Raw genomic sequence first — 12,547 nt, forward strand, 5'->3', positions numbered from 1 at the left:
AGCCTCCCCCACAAAAGGAAATGCAATTGATTGAGATCAGACCAATCAGTGATAATCCCTATGAATAGTTCTATTCCTACTTTAAATAGTTCACTAATGTGTTGTGAAAGGCTCACATTGAGCCCTCTCCATCCTTGGTAGTTCTCCAACTCTAACTCCCGCTTTGGTCTTAGCTACCTGAGCATCTGTCCCCCATCTCTGAGCTCCTCCACTTCCTTTTTCACGTGCCACCTTCTCTCCCTTCATCTGCTCCAATTTCGACCTTCAGTCTTGATAATGTAAGTCTGTCAGTCAGATCTTTTGTGCTTTTTGCAGCCTGTGTGCTTGATTTTTTACCCTCTGGTATTCAGATGTTATGTTTCCTGGGTGTGGCGGGGCAACACTTCATCCACTGGGCTCTATGGAAAGCCTTGGATCGTTCCAGTACCTCCTTTGTGCCTCATGCTCCGTTTCGCGGAGAGCTTGCCTCCACGGCTTGCTCATTTACCTTCACTCCGACTGACCCTCTCCATTTCCAGACAGCTCTCCACTTCACGTTGTCTTACCTACCGCGGGCATTTGTCTTTCTTTACGAAGCACATCTCTGAGTCTCCACTCCGTTTTTCAGGGGCCCTCTTTCTCTCCCTTCATGCTGCTCCAATGCGCCTTTCCCTCGGTCTGATTATTAGGTCTGCGTCCAGAATCTTTTAGTGGCCCCTTTTTTTTGTCGCTTGTGTATGTTTTTCCCAGCGGGAGTTTAGATCTCTGTTCCCTGTGTGGGGAGGTGACACTTTCACAGAGCTCATCCAGCGGGCTCTATGGGGACGCCTTGGATCTTGTCCATTTTCCTCCTTGCCTCCGTTCTCCTGTTCTAGAAGAGCGCTTCCTCCATGTTGCTCAATTACCTTCAGCTCCGCGCTTAGCCATCAACCATCTCCGGATAACCTTCCACCTCACGTTGGTGGACTTACTTACACTTGAGCATCTGTCCCTCCTCCTACCAAGCTCCATCTCTGATTCGCCACTTCCTTTTTCATCGGGCCTCCTTCTCTCCTTCTTCTGCTCCAATGTGACCTTCAATTCTAGTAATGAAGTACTGCAGTCCAGATCTTTTTGGCTTTTCGCGCCTGTTGCTGATTTTTCCTCTCAGCTGTGGATTTCAGATGCTCTGTTTGCCCGGGTGGGGAGGACACGTGTCAGCCACTGAACGTTCAGTCACCACTCCCTTCTGCACACTCTTTCTCATGGCCGCAAGACTGCTGTCCCTCTCCTGTTTATGAGAAGCTCTCGTAGGAGACTGCCAGCAGTCCTCTATAGATACCGTGACCTCTCCCCTCATAATTCCATTGGGTTAGATGTCGCTTCGCTGTCCTTCGCTCACCGTATGTTCTTCAGTGAACGAGATAGAAATTGAGTGGTTGATCTCTCTGGGAGTTGAAATCCATGTTTTCCATGTTTTTTCTTGCTGTTGCATAGTGCCCTTTGATTGTCACAGTCAAATGACTTTCGCCACAACTGCTGTTTGTGTGAATTTGGTCAGAAAACTAGTTGGTCCCGTATTCATGTGTGTCGTATGACCAAACAAAACCGTAGTCTCAATCCAAATGTTCTTTATTCCATTCCATTCTAGCTGTAAGTTCGTGTTGTTGCTATGGGCACCAGTTTGTGTATTTTTGAATGTAATGATCTCTGATGATCTCTAAAATATGGCGAAGAAGTATCACTTTACTAAATATTTAAGGAAAAAGATTGTCCTTTGCACAAGACAGTACACCAAGATGCGCCCATTGGTGACGTCCATGTTTCTCTACTCCAATAACCATTACACAACCTCAGCAACGCCTATTATTACATGTGCATTCACACAATAATTATAAAAGAATTGGCACATCCCCACCATCTGGTCAGGTGAGGACAATGAACAATTATAAATTGAAAAAAGTAAGCCTGGGCACACTGCTTAATGCTCCATAATGTTAATACAAACAGGCACACGTTGCTTTTGTCCTTAAATTGTGGGAGCTAAGCCAGTGTTGCGGACATTATCCAATAAAACTTTTTTTTTTTACTTTTATATTAAACTGCTCCAATACTTTTAAAAGATAACATTTTTTCATCCATATATTGTGCTCATATTGTTATTGATAAATTTCCCTATTGTGGAATACATGAACTGTTCCTTATATGTGCTTTTCTAGTCTAATGACTACTCAAGCGCTTTTCACTAGTCAGCACCCATTCACCATTCACTAAACTGGGTCGAGGCCTGCCGTACATCTCTCAGATTAACACCACACACTTACACATTGATGTCGCATCATCGGGGGCAAGTCCGGGTTTAGTGTCTTTGCATCATCCATTTGTGTGTTGATCGCTATCTTTTTTGTGATAGGCGGCTGGGCAGTGCCTATCTGTTGTGTAGATCCTTAGCGGGCAGGCAGCCTTCTCCTCGTGTGTAACGTTGTACCTCTCTTGTGCAGCTGCTCATCAGTGTGCCTGCACCAATTTAAGGTCGGGTTTTTTTTCAATCGACAGTCCGTATATTTAAGCGCTCAAGATTCACATCCAAATTGGCCGAATGCTCCTTTCAAGTTGTTTGCATCACCCAATGGCATAAAGTTATGCGTGGAGTGGACATAGATTTTTTCCTTTCCAGGAGAACCTTTCTCTTCCTAGAGCTTGTGTCTCGTTCCCAGTTTTTGCTTAAAGCTGAATGTTTCTGTCAATACTCTCAACAAAGATCCATGACTTTTTCATTTATCGTCTTAAAGATTCCTTGCCTCTGCGTTGTGACAAGCGAACTAGTGTGCTCACTTGAAAACGGAAATAAACAGAGTTATGTGCACTGGCTGAATTAACACACTTTTACCTTCTGTCACATCTACTGCAGTCAAATTTTCCTGTGTGTCACTGGAAGGAATAACTGCCATGGCTAGGCACTGTAAGACATTTTGACCATGTTTATAGTCTAAAAACCATTTTAAAAACCAATCTGATCACCCTGACATGGAATCTAACGTAAGCATTATATTGCTTGCGGCCTTACTGATCGTAGTAATGTTTTTCCAGGCTAACTCTGTAGTTCAAGCATATTTCACATTTTAATATCCTGTGTGTGATGTGTTTGTGTGGGTGTGGTGTTTTCAAGGGACATATTTGGCCAAATGATAAGCGTTTGTGTGGCCTAGCGACAAGTGCTGTTTTAATACAAACTTTAATCTATTCTCTCTCTACCGTCTCTGCTGCCACTCTTTCAAAGGTCCCTCTCCTCCCTCACTCCCACCTCATCTCTCACTTGTCTGTCTCTGGTAAACAAATGGATCTGTGTTCAACCTTGGGGGTGAACACCTACCTCCCCTCCCTCCTATCTCTCTCTTTCAGTCTCTCTCACTCTCCAGCTATTGGACGGGCAGAATCAAGAAATATTGATAAACCATATCCAGCCAGTCGCGAAGCTTAGGAGTTGTAAATCTCAAAGTCGTTGACAGAAAACAAGACCAAAATAAGAAATGAATGCTGATTGCATCAAAGCAGGTCTTATCACGCACCAGGCCAAATAAAGTCATAAGAACACGAGCATCAACTCAGTCTTTTATGAACATGCCAATGGAAACCTTGTAATTTGAGCAAATAACCAAAATAATGTACAGCAAACAGAAGTGGCATCTGAAGAACCTTGAAATGTCCAGTAGAGCTAGATGTTTTGACCATGTAATCTGCCTAATAATCCTTGATGTACTGTACCAGACTGGCAGCAGAGGTATGACATTGTCATGTTTTATGCATGTCCTGCTCTTATGGTGCCGGCAAGCAGGAATTGGACAATGTGGACTCCACAAGTGTGGAAAATTGGAATTGGTTACGCACTATTACATATTGAATTTAAATTAGATTCAAGCCTTTCTGTTGCCCACATTTGTCTACTGTAAATCTGAAGAAGTAGAATTAGTCACTTGCATATCGCAAACTGTGACGTCTATATCATTACCTTATACATTAGTGGTCAATGAAGATATGTCAGTCTTAATGTCCTGAGAGTGGATACCGTCCAGCTAGCTAGTCCCTACCTACCCACAAAACCCTGATGATACCTCACCACCCAGTATGCGCAGTATTTAGGACCGTGATCCCGACAGGTTTTGTCTCCAGCACGGGAGGTCTTGCAGGGAACATCTGGGTCCCTTACTCTGTCACTCCCTAACCTCAACTTAAACACCCTCGTTAATGGCCACCGCACAAAAAAAAAACCTGACGGTTGTCGTCCTCATCACAGTACAGAGAGAACAGAGAACCTGACGCCAGACGTTGTGAGTTGGTGTCAACTGAACCTCCCCGATTAAAGCAGGAAAACCAAACAGCTGTGCTTCACTCCCTTCTCTCCATTCAACATTCGGATGACATTGAGAGGGGGAATCTTACATTACCTGGTGTTTTCACCAACAACACTGGACTGGACATATACAAATATGCACTGCAACAAAAATGGTGAGCAGTAGCTCTATGTTTGAGGAGACTCGGTATCTTTGAAGTGCGGTGTGGCATTTCTGAGGACCTTTTTTGACTCTTTGGTGACTTCCAGCATCTTTATGCGGACCTCTGAAGCACTCAGCAGCTCCTTCATTACCGGCTGCTGCACCCCGTAGTTGCGCTGGTCAGAGACTGACATGTACACTGACACCCACTCATGCAAGTATCAACGTTTAATTAACTGTGGCAATATTATCACATTTCGCTGTGAATGTTGTCCGTTCACCTGTCATTTGTTTCCTTATATTTTTCCTTTACCGTTTAATTCTTTTACTGTTTTTTTCCTACTCTGTATATATTTAATATATAGTTCTTGTTTTTTCTGGTCTTTTCCTTTGAAATCTGCAAATTTCCATGGCGAATGGGTATGGTGGTTACCTATAGTGCCTCATTCCCTGAGCGAGTAATGTATGTTTTTGAGGCACGGAGAACTATCTTTTGCACATTACCATTGCTTTTGAACAGAAATTGACATGCAAAATTTATTCAGATTGGCAACAAAACTCTTTTTGTGCCATACAGTTTTATGCATCTCTTTCAACCAGCTACACTCTGGTGATGGTCCTCCTCTCGCTGCTTATGTCTTTTTACGTCACTCAAGTCACACTCAAGTGTCCCCCAACACCAACCACTCGGATCAATGGTCAATTCATGATTGGCTGTCGTCTCCAATTTAGATTACAATTCACAGGAAACACATATACTACAGGGAAACCTCGTTACCAACCAACCCCTGTCACGATCCTCACATGGGTATGCTGCTGTGTACCGTGGGGTACTTGTGAAAGATTGTGGAGAAGCTAATTATCAAATAATATTGAAATTTAGGATTTAATTCACAATCATATACAACTATAACAGCTCAAGCACCAGATGTTTTAAGATAGAGTGAATAAATCAATGGTAGAAATAAAAATCTAAAAGTAGGCCTACTGCTAACGTTCAAATGCTTTACTAAATTATGGAATACTGTTGCAAACTTAACTGAAATTACTTGCAAAAGTAGTAGGTCTAGCTCAGCCTAGTAGAATTTCTGACAACAACCTAAATTTTACAGTACAATGTGCTAATGTTAAGAATATTGCCTTTTTAATAGTAAATAGTGTTGACACTAATTGGACATTGATGTTGGAGTATGGATGTTAATATGACGGGCTGTGGAGAACCCTCAGTTCCGGATAGGTGGACAACACGATCTCTATTTTATTAATCACCGCCGTGTATCTTACCGAATGCCTCAATACTGTGTTCTCACAAACAGTTGTGTTGTTTTGAGTTACAATACACATAATGCTGGTGGCGACTAAGTCATCTTCACAAGCAATCTAACAGTACCCGGTCTAGATGCGTCCAAGCTAGTACCCAACACACCTAAAATGTCAAATACACAACACTTGTAAGGAATTTGTATCCTAGTTTACATATTATCGTATGTTAACCTTCGATCTGGTTTGCTCAAGCTATATTTACTGCTTTGCAAAGTAGCTATCCGTTGCAAATGCTAACCATTAGCCTAAGTTTGGTCAACAACATAGCTAACTAACTTTACTGCCGATATGGTTTCCTTTTAAATATAGTACTCATTTCAAAATAGTACGACCGATCATACTTTGCACAGTGGCAACCTGACACACCCACGAGTCTTAAAACCCTCTCGGTCTCGGAGTGAAACCATATCTGGGCTATAGTTAGCTGCGTTTCTGCTTTTTTGAGATAAATAGCATGAGGATCCGGATGCTCCTTAGCAGCTATATATTGTTCACATACGTTCAGTTAACAAAGCATGATATGTAACGCAAAGTACTCTTAGTAGCTATATGTGTGACACAGCCCTACCTGCTGTTCATCTCGATTGCAAACCCAGCAGCCTTTTCAGATACATGCGCTGCGTTGTGCTAATATTATCTAGATTACAAGCTAGAGTCTTGAAAACACCATCTCTGGTCCTCCGGAAACCATATCTGGGCATTAGGTTAGCTAGCGTTTCTGCTTTTTGTGATAATTGCGCAACCAACTGGATAGCTCCTTGCACCTAATATATCAACATATTTCAGTATAAAGCATGGTAAGTTCACTAACCTGTAAAATTTACTTACAGTGCGGCTAAGTGTGACATGCCTACTACCACAAGGACAGTCCTAGCTCAAACAAAACCAAGGGCATTATTGTACACACAAATATTAAGATTTTCTGTGATAGAATCAATCCTTACAAAATACTGATTGAAATGTGTTTTCCAATCCAGTAATGCATTTAACACTCCCTGAATCTGGTATTTTGACTGTAACATATTCTGTCAATCAATTTACTTGCAATCGACCTGGCACCAAAAGCTATCATATTGACCTTTATTCTCCAATTGGTTGTATTTCCCTTAAAACGCTGTAAAAGTGGGAGCGAGTGTGCTAGAGTAAAAGAGGTTGGGGAGCGAGGGGAACATTACCGGCGCAAGCATGCATCACCTGCGCTCAAGAAGCCATGCAATATCTTATTGAGCCAGAATAGTGTTTTGTTATGCTCAAACAAGTTATTTTTGTTATTTCTGGGTTCACAATGCCAATGTATTGTCTTGCCAAATATATTCCGTGCTCAAACATAATTACTGGCTTAGTGAATGAGCAAAAATATGACGTCCATAAATTGGGGAATGTGTTGGTTCCTCGGGTGATTATAGTGTAGTCTAGATGTCTCTACGCTGTAACAGTGCCTAAGCAAACTTCTGTTATGGTTTGTCTATGAACACATATATGATAATTGAAGACACTTTAGTCAAATCGCGCAAAGTTGATGGAAGGAGCTCAATCACCGCGCTGCACCCTACAAGCGGCAGCTCAGACTCTCCACAGTATGGTCACCTTACAGCCATCCTTGGGAATCAACCGAATATGTCCATTTAGATTGTTATTTAGTTTTCAACACGTTTTTGCATATGGCCTTCCTTTTTTTTTCTGAAATATTAATGCATGCATAGTGATTTTGAGTCTTTATGATGACGTGAACACACCAAATCAACGACAACCCTGCCAACTCATGACCAGGACACCACTTTTACACTACGCACAGGCCAAATGGGCCAGAGAAGCTGCTGTTGGCACAACCTGGAACGCAGTGGCTGCTCATATGGCGAATATCATGAAAGAACAATGATTCACGATGCTAGCTCTGCATCGTGGGTCCAGAGCAATGGGTGATATCGGAAACATCTGAACTAGGAGTTACATAAACACCGCAGAGAAGGTGCTCATTCAGTGTGCCAAAGAGAACAGGGTACAGCAACCATGGTCACCTGAAACCTCTGTATTTTATAGAAGGCTAGACTTATCTGTATGTTAGATAGTAATATAGATAAGAGTATAGATAGATAATGATACTGCTTCACCTGAAGCACCAGATATCACATCCCCAATACAAAGCCTGCCGGCGTCTTTCCAGTGTGATGTATTCACATAAAAGAAATAATGTAAAAGGACAACACTGATATGTGAGCTTCCGATTCATAAGACGTAATTTGCTCGCCTTACTCCATACCAATCTTAAAATTTTCTCTCGCGCTTTACAAAGGTGTCAGCGATATGTAAGTAGCTCCATTCAATGAACGCCGGGTAATTGCAACGCTTACGAACCCAAGAGGGTGACATGGATCTTTACATGACTTGACTGTGGTTTTGTGACGTGGACTTTTGGATGTTGTGCAAGATTATCAAGTTCATTTCGAGATATCGAATTTGTGTTGCCGATATACAAGTTTTATTGCCGAAGATCTCCAAGTGCAACAACTTAATGCTAACTGCTAGCTAGTATGCACCAAAAAAGCAATGTGCACCTCCCCCATCCCATGCCCACCCCTGTGGAAAAAACGCTGGAACGGGTGCCTGCCTCGTTTTTATGTCCCAACTTGATGTGTATTAGACGTTTTTTTTCAAGTGTGTAGAAATATATGCTGAACAACTAATGTTACGGGGAGGTAACTTTAGCATAGTCGCACTTTGTCAGACCTTACCTCCACAGCGCTACTGAGGAGGTCCCTTGCTAGTCCAGACACAGTATTTTGGGATGGGAGAACAACCCTGCTCTGTTTATTGGCATCAAGCGGTCTGAGAAAAGAAAAAAGTACATGTGTTGCAACAATTGGAAGTGAACATCTTGGACTAGACGTAACTTTCACACCTTAATTACTTGTTTGGTAAGTTTAGTTTTGATGCGGTATAGTATACTATTAAAGCCAGAGTGGGCAGTCAAGAGGATTGACCCGGAATACTCCTTGTAACGTTTTTATATTGCTCTATCCCAACAACCCTGATTTTACAGGCCAAGAATTTAGGTCTATTGTAGATTTCAGTGCGTGACTTTCTGATCCATGCCTCCCCTGAAATCGAAATTTTCTAATGTACATCCTTAACTTCACCAGTGTCCGCAGCTAAATAAGGTTTTCAGCTTCGCGTCATCTCTAGGAATTTTTCTAGCTAATCTGTACTAAAAAGATGGCCTTCTGTTATTCTCTAATAGTAGGAGCAGACAGCTTGTTATCAAAAAATACTGATAAGTCATGTTCCAAATGTTGAAGATCTTTCCTGCACATCTCTATGCAACACTTGAGAGCTGGAATTGTCTGGATAAAGAAAAAGATATGGCAGCAGCCTTCTACTTCTTGATGTTACATGGGTATACTAATCACATTTTGTCTGTTCATAACTGCAGAGGTATTTTATGCTGACCTGTCATGTCCTGTGCTATTAAAATGCTTTGTGTTCTTTTGTTTTATTATGCACATTGATTATTCTGCAGTTTCATAAGCTAAGCTTAATATAGATCTTATCTTTACAAAACCCTGTTGTTTTTTTTATACATTTGGTTTGTACGACGCTTTGATTCCTGTAGCATTTAAATGGTTTCTTGATCAAATGGCTAAAGGTTATCTGTACAACAAAACAAAAAAACAAAAAAAAAGAATGAAGCTTTCTTTCTCCATTGACATCAAAACAGAAAGCATTCTTCGCAGTCTGTTGGCATCTGTGTTTCCCACATTGTGAATACAATAGTTTGTTTCATGGTTGTCTAGAAGTTTTTACAATGAAAAACTTTTTTCATACCAAAATTACAAAGAAAGTAACTTTTATATGCTTTCTTTCTCTACCATGCTGGTATCCAAGCATACAGCATGAGACATTTACGATCTTTTTTTTAATTTTAGTCAGTATCGCTTAATGACTTCTTGCAGGCACATTTCTACTTCTTATCGCTTATTAACAATACTCGCTGTTATTGTACATTCTCTTTTAACACTCTACTTGACTGGATAGCAACTACTGAAACTTAGGTCCGGTTTAACAGGCAATGGCGCTTTATTTACTAGCACAGTCTAGCAACAGTGCTTGTCAAGTAGTCTTGCAACGTCCTCCACTTTATCCGCTGCAATTTTTCATTTTATTCTGTACTGCGTCTAGGTTTGCGGTATATTTTGGTTTTCCTCCAATCCAATCAAGAGCAAGGCAGAGGCTCAACGATGACTGTTGGGGTTTGCACTAGTTTGATTCGTGCGAAGCAAAGATGCGAGCAACCTTCGGTCCGCTGTGGCATCACTGACGAATAACAGAATTCAAGGGTGATAAATGGTTGTATAGAGTATATCACGCTGTTCCTTGAGGTCTTCTGATAGGGTATGTACCATTTGTTGCTGAAAATGTTGCTTTTGCTGTTTCATTTGGCCCTCACAACCACCCCTGCTAAATTGACCGTCTGTTGACAATAGGAGATGTTCTTCCTTATAGGTCTGCTCATGAATATTAAATTATATGCGCGCTGATGGGTTTTTGTGCAATGCGCTTTGCGCGGCCCACAACATGACGAAAACCTCCAAGGTGGAGATAGCAGTTACCGCCATCTATTTGACCTGAATCTGAGAAAGATCCTTATGTAGAGGAGCCACTTGCCAGTAGATTGAAATGACTCTTCATGTCTGGTACTATTTGGTCAGTTAGCATTTACTTGCTTTTTCACACATAGCCCAACATTTGCCGTCCGTTTGTTACACAATGTAATACTGCCCTTCAGTGGTTGTATCCTAAGATCAACTTTTATTGGCCTTGTTTTTTAGTCGTAAGCCACATACGTTAATGTGCACACGGACCCAATATTTTAACTACTTGTACCTCGCAGTTTTCAGTCAAGATCTATTCATAGAGCTGACCTCACACACACAGTCTCTATTTTGATATAGTCACGTAATTTATTTAACCGTATGTAGTGATTCTATGTAATCTGGCAACATGACGTCCCTTTAGCTGCCAGGAACTACTATTTCTGTTTGTAATGCTACGTCTAAAGCATTCGTACTACTCGCCTGTGTCAGTTAGGTCAAATGTTATCTTTGGAAAACTACTATCCTGCTCGATTAGATCGACCTTTGAGATTATTATCTTCTTAACATGTAGTCCATAGTAAATTACACTACGGTGCATACACTTATCCTTGCATTGTGTCTTGTGGCAACGGGCACAAAGTGCCCCAGGAGAGAGAAATATGTTGCCAATCATCACCTCAGGTCACTAATCCCTAAGACATTACTCAAGCTACTTGTATGCATTCCTTTCATTCACCATTATGAAATATCAACAATCTCATGGTTTGTTTTACAGGTCATGAAAATGACCCCGGTTCCTAGTAGAGATAACCTGTCGATTCCACCTCCTGGCCTTGCATCCGGTTTGTGCCTTTCAAAAATATTCTTTGCACATGCAATGAAGATTTACGAGTACATGGCCACGTGAGGATGAGCAGAGGGATGGAAAGGTAGGTCCTTTTGAATACCACTGGTTAGCCGTTCTATAACAATACCCCTGAGTTATTGGTTCAGCATTAATTAACAAAAACAGTTTATCAAGACAACCAAATGTAAAACTTTATTTAGTTTAAAACACCTATTACTCCTGAAATCTAAAGATAAAACTGTGGTGTGCGTGCGTGATCCCGCCTCTATGTTGTGCTGCGTTACGGAGTGGAGTTTCTGAGCTTCAGGGCGTATGTCATTGTTGGGGCCTGTCGAGCTGAAGCACACAGGTCCTGGTGCCCTGAATTCGCCGACTGCTGTCCAATAAGGAATGGGGTGGATGATCTCGAACACCAGTATCATCGGTCTAAGACCAGGCCTGTTGTGTGTGACAACACGTCATTTTAGCACCTTACCGATGCCATTCATATTTGTTGTTTAAGTGTGCTGAAAAGTATTTTTCCTATCTGACGCACATTTTTTATTTTTTTTGTAATAAAAAAATTTAACTGACAAATTTGGCTCGTCTTCACGTGTTTGACGGTGTAACCCCCCTTTTGGCCTTTGGGAAAGACGCGGACATGTATTTCCCCTGGCTGGCTTCCTTGTGGCTGCAGATACAACCTGAACAAAAACACATAATTTTTAACATACTTTATTACCTTTTACACACCCAAGCAAAAATCTCCCAGTTACCCAGCAGCAAAAGCAGTGTCCTTACAGTGCTTACAGTGGGGCAGCTTAAAAACTGAAATATTTACCTTTATGGCTCAGCAATTAGTCCTGATTCTCTAGGACCATTGCTCATCTCACTCCTTCCTGAGACAAACCATTTCTGCAGACATGTTGTCCCCCATTCACATTTGGCCTTTTCTAAGACTTGTATTGTGACTGACCAAAGTTCATAGTGTCGTGTACATGCCTGCACAGGCATTTCAACACACAGTCCTAAGCCATTCAGTCATACCTGTTGATACAAACCCATTCTACCTTATTGGTCAAATTATTTTCCCAGCCTCCCCCACAAAGAAATCAATTGTTGAATCACGACCAATCAGTGATAATCCTGATGAATAGTTCTATTCCTACTTTAAAATATTCTACTAGATTGTTGTGAAGGCTCCATATTGAATAAAGTCACTCACTCTCACATGGTAACATTGTTAGATAACACTGCTCTGCTAAATCTACAATCACAAGGTTCTACACCACACACCATAAGACGCTGGTTTTTGTAAGGATACAGTAGAAGGTTACCTTGTTTTAAATGAAAAA

The sequence above is a fragment of the Etheostoma spectabile genome, chromosome 10 (genome assembly GCF_008692095.1).
Source record: "Etheostoma spectabile isolate EspeVRDwgs_2016 chromosome 10, UIUC_Espe_1.0, whole genome shotgun sequence".
NCBI classification, from domain to species: Eukaryota; Metazoa; Chordata; class Actinopteri; order Perciformes; family Percidae; genus Etheostoma; species Etheostoma spectabile.